Below are 9,323 nucleotides of genomic sequence, written 5' to 3' on the forward strand. Positions count from 1 at the left end.
AATATAAACAGCCGAACAGATCAGTTTGTGCACAACCAACACCAAAATACTGCAAAAATACACACAAAACCACTCTCAAATTCGTAATTTTTCACCATTTTTCATCAAATCTTTCACAAAATCATGTTGAGAAGGATGCTATCAAGGAATTACTCAAGAAAAACGGTAAATTTCTACACCTAAACACCCTTTAATCCGAAAATTAGTGTTCTTGAGCAATTTTATACCCAATTCGATTTTGATGCTTTTTAGTGTAATTATGCTTAAATTGCTTATGTATTATGCTTGTATAACCTAGATTGATACTATTTAACATGATTAGAAGCCTTAAACTTCAAATTTTGAGTAATCTAGGGTTTGTGTTCTTGAGCAATTTGGGGCTTTTTGATATAAACAGGTTATGGCCTATTTTTGTCATGAATTGTTGCTAAATTAAGTAGTGTAACATGTTTAGGTAGTTAAATGATCCAAACTTTGAGCCTAAACATGATTTTGAGAATTAAAGTGGACTTTTTCAAGTCTAAAATTCATGAACTTGATTTTTGAGAGATAATGCCAATTGAGACTTGTTTAATTGCTAGTAATGATTATTTTGACATGTTATTTGAGTTGAATGCTTATGAACTTGGCGAACATTTTCGTATATGCTTATTTGAAAAAGTGTAGATTTGATAAAAATATGAAAATGAGCTTAAGTTTGATATAAATTGGACATGTTATTGTAATTATTTTGATTGATGATTTTGCTGACATTAATGCATATTTGGATGCACAAAAATTGTGTTTGATGTGTTTTGCAGACTGAAAGGGATGAATCTTCATCCCAAGCTCGCAATGCTCCTCCTGAGAATGCGGACCAACAGGAGGTAGATAACTACTACAAGCAAGATATACCTCATCCAGTAATGACATTTTCTGATATGCACTTAGAAGATTTGCATCCGAACTTGAGATTTGACAGACGTTGGATAGATTATCTAAAATACCAAAGAGGATTGCATACTCTTCATTCTAAAGCTGTTGAGGTACCTAGGGTCATAGAATGGGGACCATTAGAAGCTGTAGAATTGGCCGGGCCAATTAGGGAATTACTTGCACAGAGGTATGGTAATTCTACTTTCAACGATTGGGTACGGTTATTCAACATGCGTAGACCTGTATATAAAGTATGGTGTGAAGAATTGTTGTGTAGTATAGAGTTAAATGATCGGGTAGCTAGTTTAACCGATCGATCTTTTATTAGATTTTTGTTAGGAGGTTCGATGCGACACATGTATTTACTAGACATGGCTCAGGCCTTACGTATATATACGCCTGAGGAGTTAGCGTCTGCCGATTGTAGAGGGTTGATACTAAATGGTAGAAAGATAGACGAAAATTTTGATACACATGGTGTATGGAGTCAAATGACTATCCATCACCGATTCAAAGGGGGAAATTACTCTTATTTGGATTTAGATAGAGCAGAGTTAAGAGTAATTCATAGATTTTTAGCTAATTCGATTACACAAAGAGGTAAGAATAAGGAAAAGGTAAATGAACAGGATTTGTTTTACCACATGTGTATTCGAGACCCACAAAGCGCTGTAAGTATACCATATTGTGTGGGTTATTATTTATCAGCTATGGTTAGGGGGATGAGACCGCATAGCATAATAGGAGGTGGTATATTTATTACTTTGATTGCTGAATATCTCAATGTGGATATAAGTCAGGGGGGATTATTAATCGAAGAACCAGAACCCCAAGATACAATAGGTTTAAATCTATACCATGGTGCTAAAGTTTTGAAGAGGCGAAATAATGCCGCAGTACGATATAATGGTAGACATCCACAGGTTGAGAGAAACCAATAGCAAGGTAATGTAGGAGGGGGAAATGAAATGGCAGAAATGCAAAGGTTTATAGCTTCACAAGAGTATGAAAATGCTAGACATAGAGCATTTGAAGATTGGCAAGTTCATCAAAACCAAATCATAGCTTATCGCCAACATATAGGTAGAAACTATATTCCTACCCCAACGCCCATATTCCCTCCCTGGTCTATAGAGATGCAACCACCGTATCCTACGTATAACCCAGGAGAAGCATTTTATAGCACATATGGTTATGCATGGAACCCCTTCTGGTATCAGTATCATCCCTAGTCTACTTAGTTTTTTTTTATTTTATTATTTGTAATGTTGATACATTTAATACTTATGTTGGATTTGTATTAGTTTTTATAATTTTCTAAATTTTATTATTAGATTTTAATAATTTTTGAATGTGGGGTAATATACCAAACTTCAAAAATATGTATATATGTTTGCAGTTTATCTTATGTACACAACAGGGTAAAACAACGCATTTTCAAAGACTGGCATTAAGTTCAGCAAAAGCAACTAATTTTGACGACAAGATGCAAAATATATGTGAAATAACAACAAGACGTAATGAACAAATGATATGCACCATTTATCATTCAGCAAGCAAACACAAATATGTTTGGAAACTTTGGTAAAATTTAATCATTTCTACGCTAATCACCTTCAATAATTTAAATTGTTACTGATTTCTTGCAAATGAGGGCATTGCAAGATCTTAAGTGTGGGAAGGGGTTAAATTCTTTCGGATTTTTAATATTTTTTACTTCATACACTTGGTTACCATTAAAAATACTAGTAAAGCAGTAGTTGTATTAGAATCTAGTGCTCTCTGATAATAAAGAACAGCCCTAGTCTTATATACTGACTACCCACTTCTAGTAAAAAATTTCAAAATTTTCAATTAAATGAACTCAAAATCATGTTTATACATATTTATGAACGATAAAACTAGGTTTTAACACCGAAATTATTGTTATCTCGGAAAGGACATAAATTGAGAAACAAACTAAAATGTTAAAATTCATTTAAAATGGAATAGAGGACAATAAAAAGGAAAATAAAAGCCAAGTGTGGGAAAAATTACCAAGTTATCTTAAACATATGTCACATATTTCTGTAACAAATAATTGAAAATACTTTTGTTTTGGACTAAATTAACTGTTTTACCCGATTTACTGTAATGAAAGATGGATCTACACGATGAATCAATTCCATCATTAAAAGGAAGTAAAGTCTTCCGAAAAAGAAACGTGCTTCTTGATTTAGGTCAGGAAGTTGTCGTCCAGACCAGCTGTAGGTTGACGAAAAATCTAGAAAAGTCATCACTAAAATCAGCAGGAAATCCACGGACCTCAGCATAAAACAGGGTCGCCAAGTGGTCAGATTTATCCTAACCATGAGAAGGATTTATCTCGTAAAATGAGAGGGCACCGTGCAAATTAGCTGGATAAGACTAATGAATCAGATCCCCAGAAAGGATAATCTCCTTAAAGATTAAAAATCAGCTTTTAAGACTGATATTACTCAATCCTAGAGATTGACCTTAAAGATTGAGAATTACAAACTCATGGAATTCAATGATATCTAAACTCGAGCTTGAACGAGAAAATATTTTGATCAAAATTACAAACCGATTTGTTTTCTGAAAACCTATTTTCAATGCGTTCATTACCATTAAACGTAAAATCCTAGGAATTCACCTGGAAATCATTAGGTCATTTGAACCAAATCGGGTGTCAACCGTAAGAACGGTGGTTGCATAGCATGGTCAAAAACAGGACCTTGTGCCAGACTGAAAAATTATAAGGGTGAGCTTTACTATTGCTCCTACAAAGGATAGTAATTGCGTCCGACACGTTATAGACCATAATTAAAAGCATGTCAGGGGACATTGCCTTAAACAGTTGCTTGTTCAACGCTTTCCTTTACAACCGGACGGTAGTTTACCGAAAGGTAATATACGGAGCAAGTATACTGGACGTGTTGCTTTCCTAATACAAGGTTAGCAAGTGGGTGACACAAAACTGCAAGTTTTGAGCTAAAATTTTCAAATCTGAAACCTACCAAACCCACAAAAATATTTTGCAAACACCGGTGAAGGGTTATTCCGGAAAACTTATCTAGGGTAAAAGCTAGATTAAAATTTTCAAAAGATCAAATGTTTTCATAAAGATCCAATTTCCTTAATGGATCTAAATTTTATAGTCATGTGGGACTGTAAACTATATCGTTACTACCATTGTTTATACCGCTGTATAGAAATCACTGATGTATAAAGTGTGAAGAATAAAGAAGTGATTCTAGTATTTCAAGACTATATTGCTTGAGGACAAGCAACGCTCAAGTGTAGGAATATTTGATAATGCTAAAAACGAACATATATTTCATAGCATTATTCCTCAAGAAAGACAAGCTTTTAGTTGCAATTGTTCTATTTACAAGTGATATTCGTTTAAATAATAAAAGGTGAAGACAAAAGATAGATTCGACGAATTGAAGACGCAAACGACCAAAAAGCTCAAAAGTACAAAATACAATCAATGAGGTTCCAATTATTGATAAGAAACGTCTCAAAATTACAAGAGTACAAGATTCAAAACGCAAAGTACAAGATATTAAATTATTCGCAAGGACGTTCGAAAATCCGGAACCGGGACATGAGTCAACTCTCAACACTCGACGCAACGGACTAAAAATTACAAGTCCACTATGCACATAAATATAATATAATATTTAAATAATTCTTATAATTATTTATATATTATATAATATATTATAAACTATCGGCAAGAAAGCCTCCAAACTTGTGTGAGCTGTAAAAGCAAACTCCGCGAGTTGCGGAGTTTGCAGTGCAAAAATTACGCGAGTCGCGGAGTCCCCTTGGACAAAAATCCCTATAAAAGCCAGCGAAATTCGACGAGTTTTAATATCAATATATCCATCCATCTATCTATACGTAATATTTATATTTATAATTTATATTTTAATTTTAATTTTAATTCTAATTCTAATAATAAGGGTATGTTAGCGAATGTTGTAAGGGTGTAAGTCGAAATTCTGTCCGTGTAACGCTACGCTATTTTTAATCATTGTAAGTTATGTTCAACCTTTTTACATTAATGTCTCGTAGCTAAGTTATTATTATGCTTATTTAATACCGAAGTAATCATGATGTTGGGCTAATTACTAAAATTGGGTAATTGGGCTTTGTACCATAATTGGGGTTTGGATAAAAGAACGACACTTGTGGAAATTAGACTATGGGCTATTAATAGGGTTTTATATTAACTAAACAATACCTTGTTAATTTAATATACAAACTTATAATTCGACGTATTTATATATAACCACATACGCTTGACTGGGTACGGTGGGCGGGATATCTATAAATACCAATAATTATTCATTTTACCGGACACGGAACTGGATTAATAATTAATAGACTTGTTGAAACAGGGGTGAATTACATTCAAGGGTAATTGGTGTAATTGTTAACAAAGTAGTAAAACCTTGGTTTACACGCAGTCGATAACCTGGTGTATTCATTAAACAAAGTATTAAAACCTTGTTACAATTCGAATCCCCAATTAGTTGGAATATTTGACTTCGGGAATAAGAATAATTTGACGAAGGCTTTCGCTCTTTATATTTATGACTGATGGACTATTATGGACAAATCCGTATAGACATATTAAATAATCCAGGATAAAGAACAATTAACCCATGGGCATAAAACTAAAATCAACACGTCAAACATCATGATTACGAAAGTTTAAATAAGCATAATTCTTTTATTTCATATTTAATTTTCTTTATTTTATATTTAATTGCACTTCTAATTATCGCATTTTTATTTATTGTTATTGTATTTAATTGCACTTTTAATTATCGTACTTTTTAATTATCGCAAGTTTATTTTATCGCACTTTTATTATTCGCAATTTCATTATCGTTATTTACTTTACGCTTTAAATTAAGTCTTTTATTTATTTAATATTTTACATTTGGTTTTAACTGCGACTAAAGTTTTAAAATCGACAAACCGGTCATTAAACGGTAAAAATCCCCCTTTATAATAATAATATTACTTATATATATATATATTTGTATTTTTATAAATTAAACTAATATAGCGTTAAGCTTTGATTAAAAGATTTTCCCTGTGGAACGAACCGGACTTACTAAAAACTACACTACTGTACGATTAGGTACACTTCCTATAAGTGTTGTAGCAAGGTTTAAGTATATCCATTCTCTAAATAAATAAATATCTTGTGTAAAATTGTATCGTATTTAATAGTATTTCCTTGTAAAATTTAATAGTATTTTATACCCCTTAGCTTTGACATCACACCCCTTCCGGTAAAACTAGCACCGGAGCTTGACACAACTTCTCTTTTAACAATTGAAAAGCAATTTCTTGCTCGCTCTCCCAATTAAATCTCGCATTCTTTCTCGTTAACTTCGTCAATGGAGAAGCAATCTTGGAAAAGTCTTGGATAAACTGACGATAATAACCGGCCAATCCGGGAAAACTTCGGATTTCCATAGGCGTAGTCGGTCGTGCCCAACTCTTTACCGTCTCAATCTTTCCCGGATCTACTTGAATACCATTTTCGTTCACAATATGGCCAAGGAATTGAACTTCCCTTAGCCAAAATTCACATTTGGAGAATTTAGCATACAACTTCTCCTTCCAGAACGTCTTTAACACACACCGCAAATGAAGTTCATGTTCTTTCATACTCTTCGAATAGACAAGTATGTCGTCAATGAACACAATTACCGACTTGTCCAACATAGGTTGGCACACTCGGTTCATAAGATCCATGAATGCCGCCGGTGCATTCGTAAGACCAAAAGGCATTACTACAAATTCAAAATGCCCGTAACGAGTTCGAAAAGCCGTTTTCTCAATATCTTCCTCACGGACCCGCATTTGGTGATAGCCGGACCGTAGGTCAATTTTATAGAAATACGTCGCACCTTGGAGTTGGTCAAACAAATCGTCAATCCTAGGCAATGGATAACGATTCTTGATCGTCACTTTGTTCAACTCCCGATAATCGATGCACATCCACATACTACCATCCTTTTTCTTCACGTATAAAACCGGAGCGCCCCATGGCGAAGCACTCGGTCGAATGAAACCCTTCTCAAGCAACTCTTGGGTTTGATTTAACAACTCTTGCATTTCCGTCGGTGCTAAACGATAAGGAGTTTTAGCAATGGGAGTAGCTCCCGGAACCAACTCAATGCGAAATTCAACTTGTCTTTCCGCCGGAACACCCGGTAACTCGTCCGAAAAAACGTCTTCAAATTCATTTACCACCGAAATTTCATGAATGGGTAGTGGCTCATCACGAGTATCAACAACATGGGCAAGAAAAGTCATGCCACCACTAACAAGAAAACAACGTGCCCGTGCAAAAGTGCATATCGGCACAAGTCTTCTTCGTTTGTCACCGTCAATAATTAACTCTCCCCCACTAGGGGTCTTCACTCGAATAGATTTTTCATGGCATGCAATATCGGCTCTATTGTGATGGAGCCAATCCATACCAACAAGGATATCAAAATCACCCAAGGTCATCGGGATGAGATCGATTTTAAAGTTTTCGGCACCAAACACAACATTACAATTTTTACACACATCACCCACTAGCACCGTCTTGCCATCCGCTATTTCAACTTCTATCAGACGACTTAACTTAGCTAACGGTTTATTAAGTTTAGGCACAAATTTTGGTGACACAAATGACAAGTTTGCACCACTATCAAAGAGTATCCTTGCCGGATTAGAATTAACCATGAAAGTACCTGAGACAACTTCGTTAGATTGCTTGGCTTCCTCATTGGTCATCAAATAATTGTGACCCCTAGCCGTACCCGCCGCCTTCTCTAGCCGCTTAACATTATCGTTGCGCAATTCGGGACACTCCGGCCGCTTGTGCCCTTCTTTGTTACAATTAAAATAAACGATTTTGTTGGAAGATGAGTTCATACAATCACGGGCCAAGTGCCCTTGTCGACCACAATTGTAGCACTGGGCCCAAAACTCTTAGAAGTCCCCCTTTTTCACACTACCGACGCTCTCGGTCCCACTCTTGCTCTTCTTGTTCGAGTGCCTAGTAGCTTCAAATTTTTGTTTGCCAAATGTGAAGTCACTCTTTCTTGGAGCAATTGACTCAAAACCCTTAGTGATATCGAATAGCTCATCAAAAGTCTTCGCCGAATTCCTACTAATCTTTTCTTGATAGTTATCATTCAAGGTTAGGTAGAAATATTCTTTCAACATATGATCGTTCCCGTCATACTCCGGGCAAAATTGGGTATTTGATAAGAAAGTGGACTTGAGAGTGTTCAAATCCATTGACCATTGCCTTAAAATACGTAACTCGTCCTTAAGCTTTGAAAGATCGGCCTAAGTTCGGTACCCCTTGAAAAATTCTTCTTTAAACTCGTCCCACATCAAACTCATACTTTGTTCTTCGCCATAAAGTCGGATTTTTGCGTCCCACCATAACTTGGCATCACCCCTCATCATGCTACTACCAAACCTCGTCTTTTTATCGAGAGGGCACTCACTAATACGAAAAGCCCCCTCCATATCGAAGATCCATCGAGCACTCTTGAGTGGGTCTCGCTCACCTTCAAAGGTGGGAGGTTGAGCATTTTTGAAGTTTTTATAGTGGAAGTCTCGTCTTCCCGCGTTATCCTCTTTAAGAACAATCTTAACTTTTTCCTTGACTAGATTGACTACTTGTTCGTCAGTCGAATCCAAGAACATCTTCTTAACATCCTCTAGGAAGGCCGCATGACGCCTTTGGATAATGGCCTCAACTTTGGCCATAAACTCGACATCCTTGCTCGTACCCCCTTCATTGTTCTCGGGTCCGTTTCTCGTCTTCATACTATAAAACGGAAAAGTTTAAGCAATGAACGAAAGGACTTAACACATATGCATATACATATACACCACACTACCCCATCTTGCTTAACAATTGTCGTACATCGCTTGTTTGACACGATTTGAACCCGTAACAATGGTAGCTAATCATTGTTACGCGAGCACGTCACATTAACTTGCTAGTACAACGTATATCTCGCTTGATGATTGCTAACACAACACAAACAATTAGCGCAAGGTTAGTTCACATAAACCTAAACACTAATCAACTCTTGGTCTGACCCATCTCCTACAAGTCCCGCATAAAGCGCATACACAAATAAATCTAAGTCTAGGCACCTATCTCAAGTCGCCTAAATCCCTTAGACCATGCTCTGATACCACTTGTAACAACCCAAACCAATAACCAACAGATCACGCGAGAGAAATTTTTTTTTATTACAGAATAGTGCGCCACGCTCACAGGGCTTTTTCAGTTCTGTCCGGTTTTGTCCATTTTCAAATAAAGATCTCCCACTTCCCGACATATTTAGACGAAATGCTTT

Source organism: Rutidosis leptorrhynchoides, chromosome 3 (assembly GCF_046630445.1).
Source record: "Rutidosis leptorrhynchoides isolate AG116_Rl617_1_P2 chromosome 3, CSIRO_AGI_Rlap_v1, whole genome shotgun sequence".
NCBI classification, from domain to species: Eukaryota; Viridiplantae; Streptophyta; class Magnoliopsida; order Asterales; family Asteraceae; genus Rutidosis; species Rutidosis leptorrhynchoides.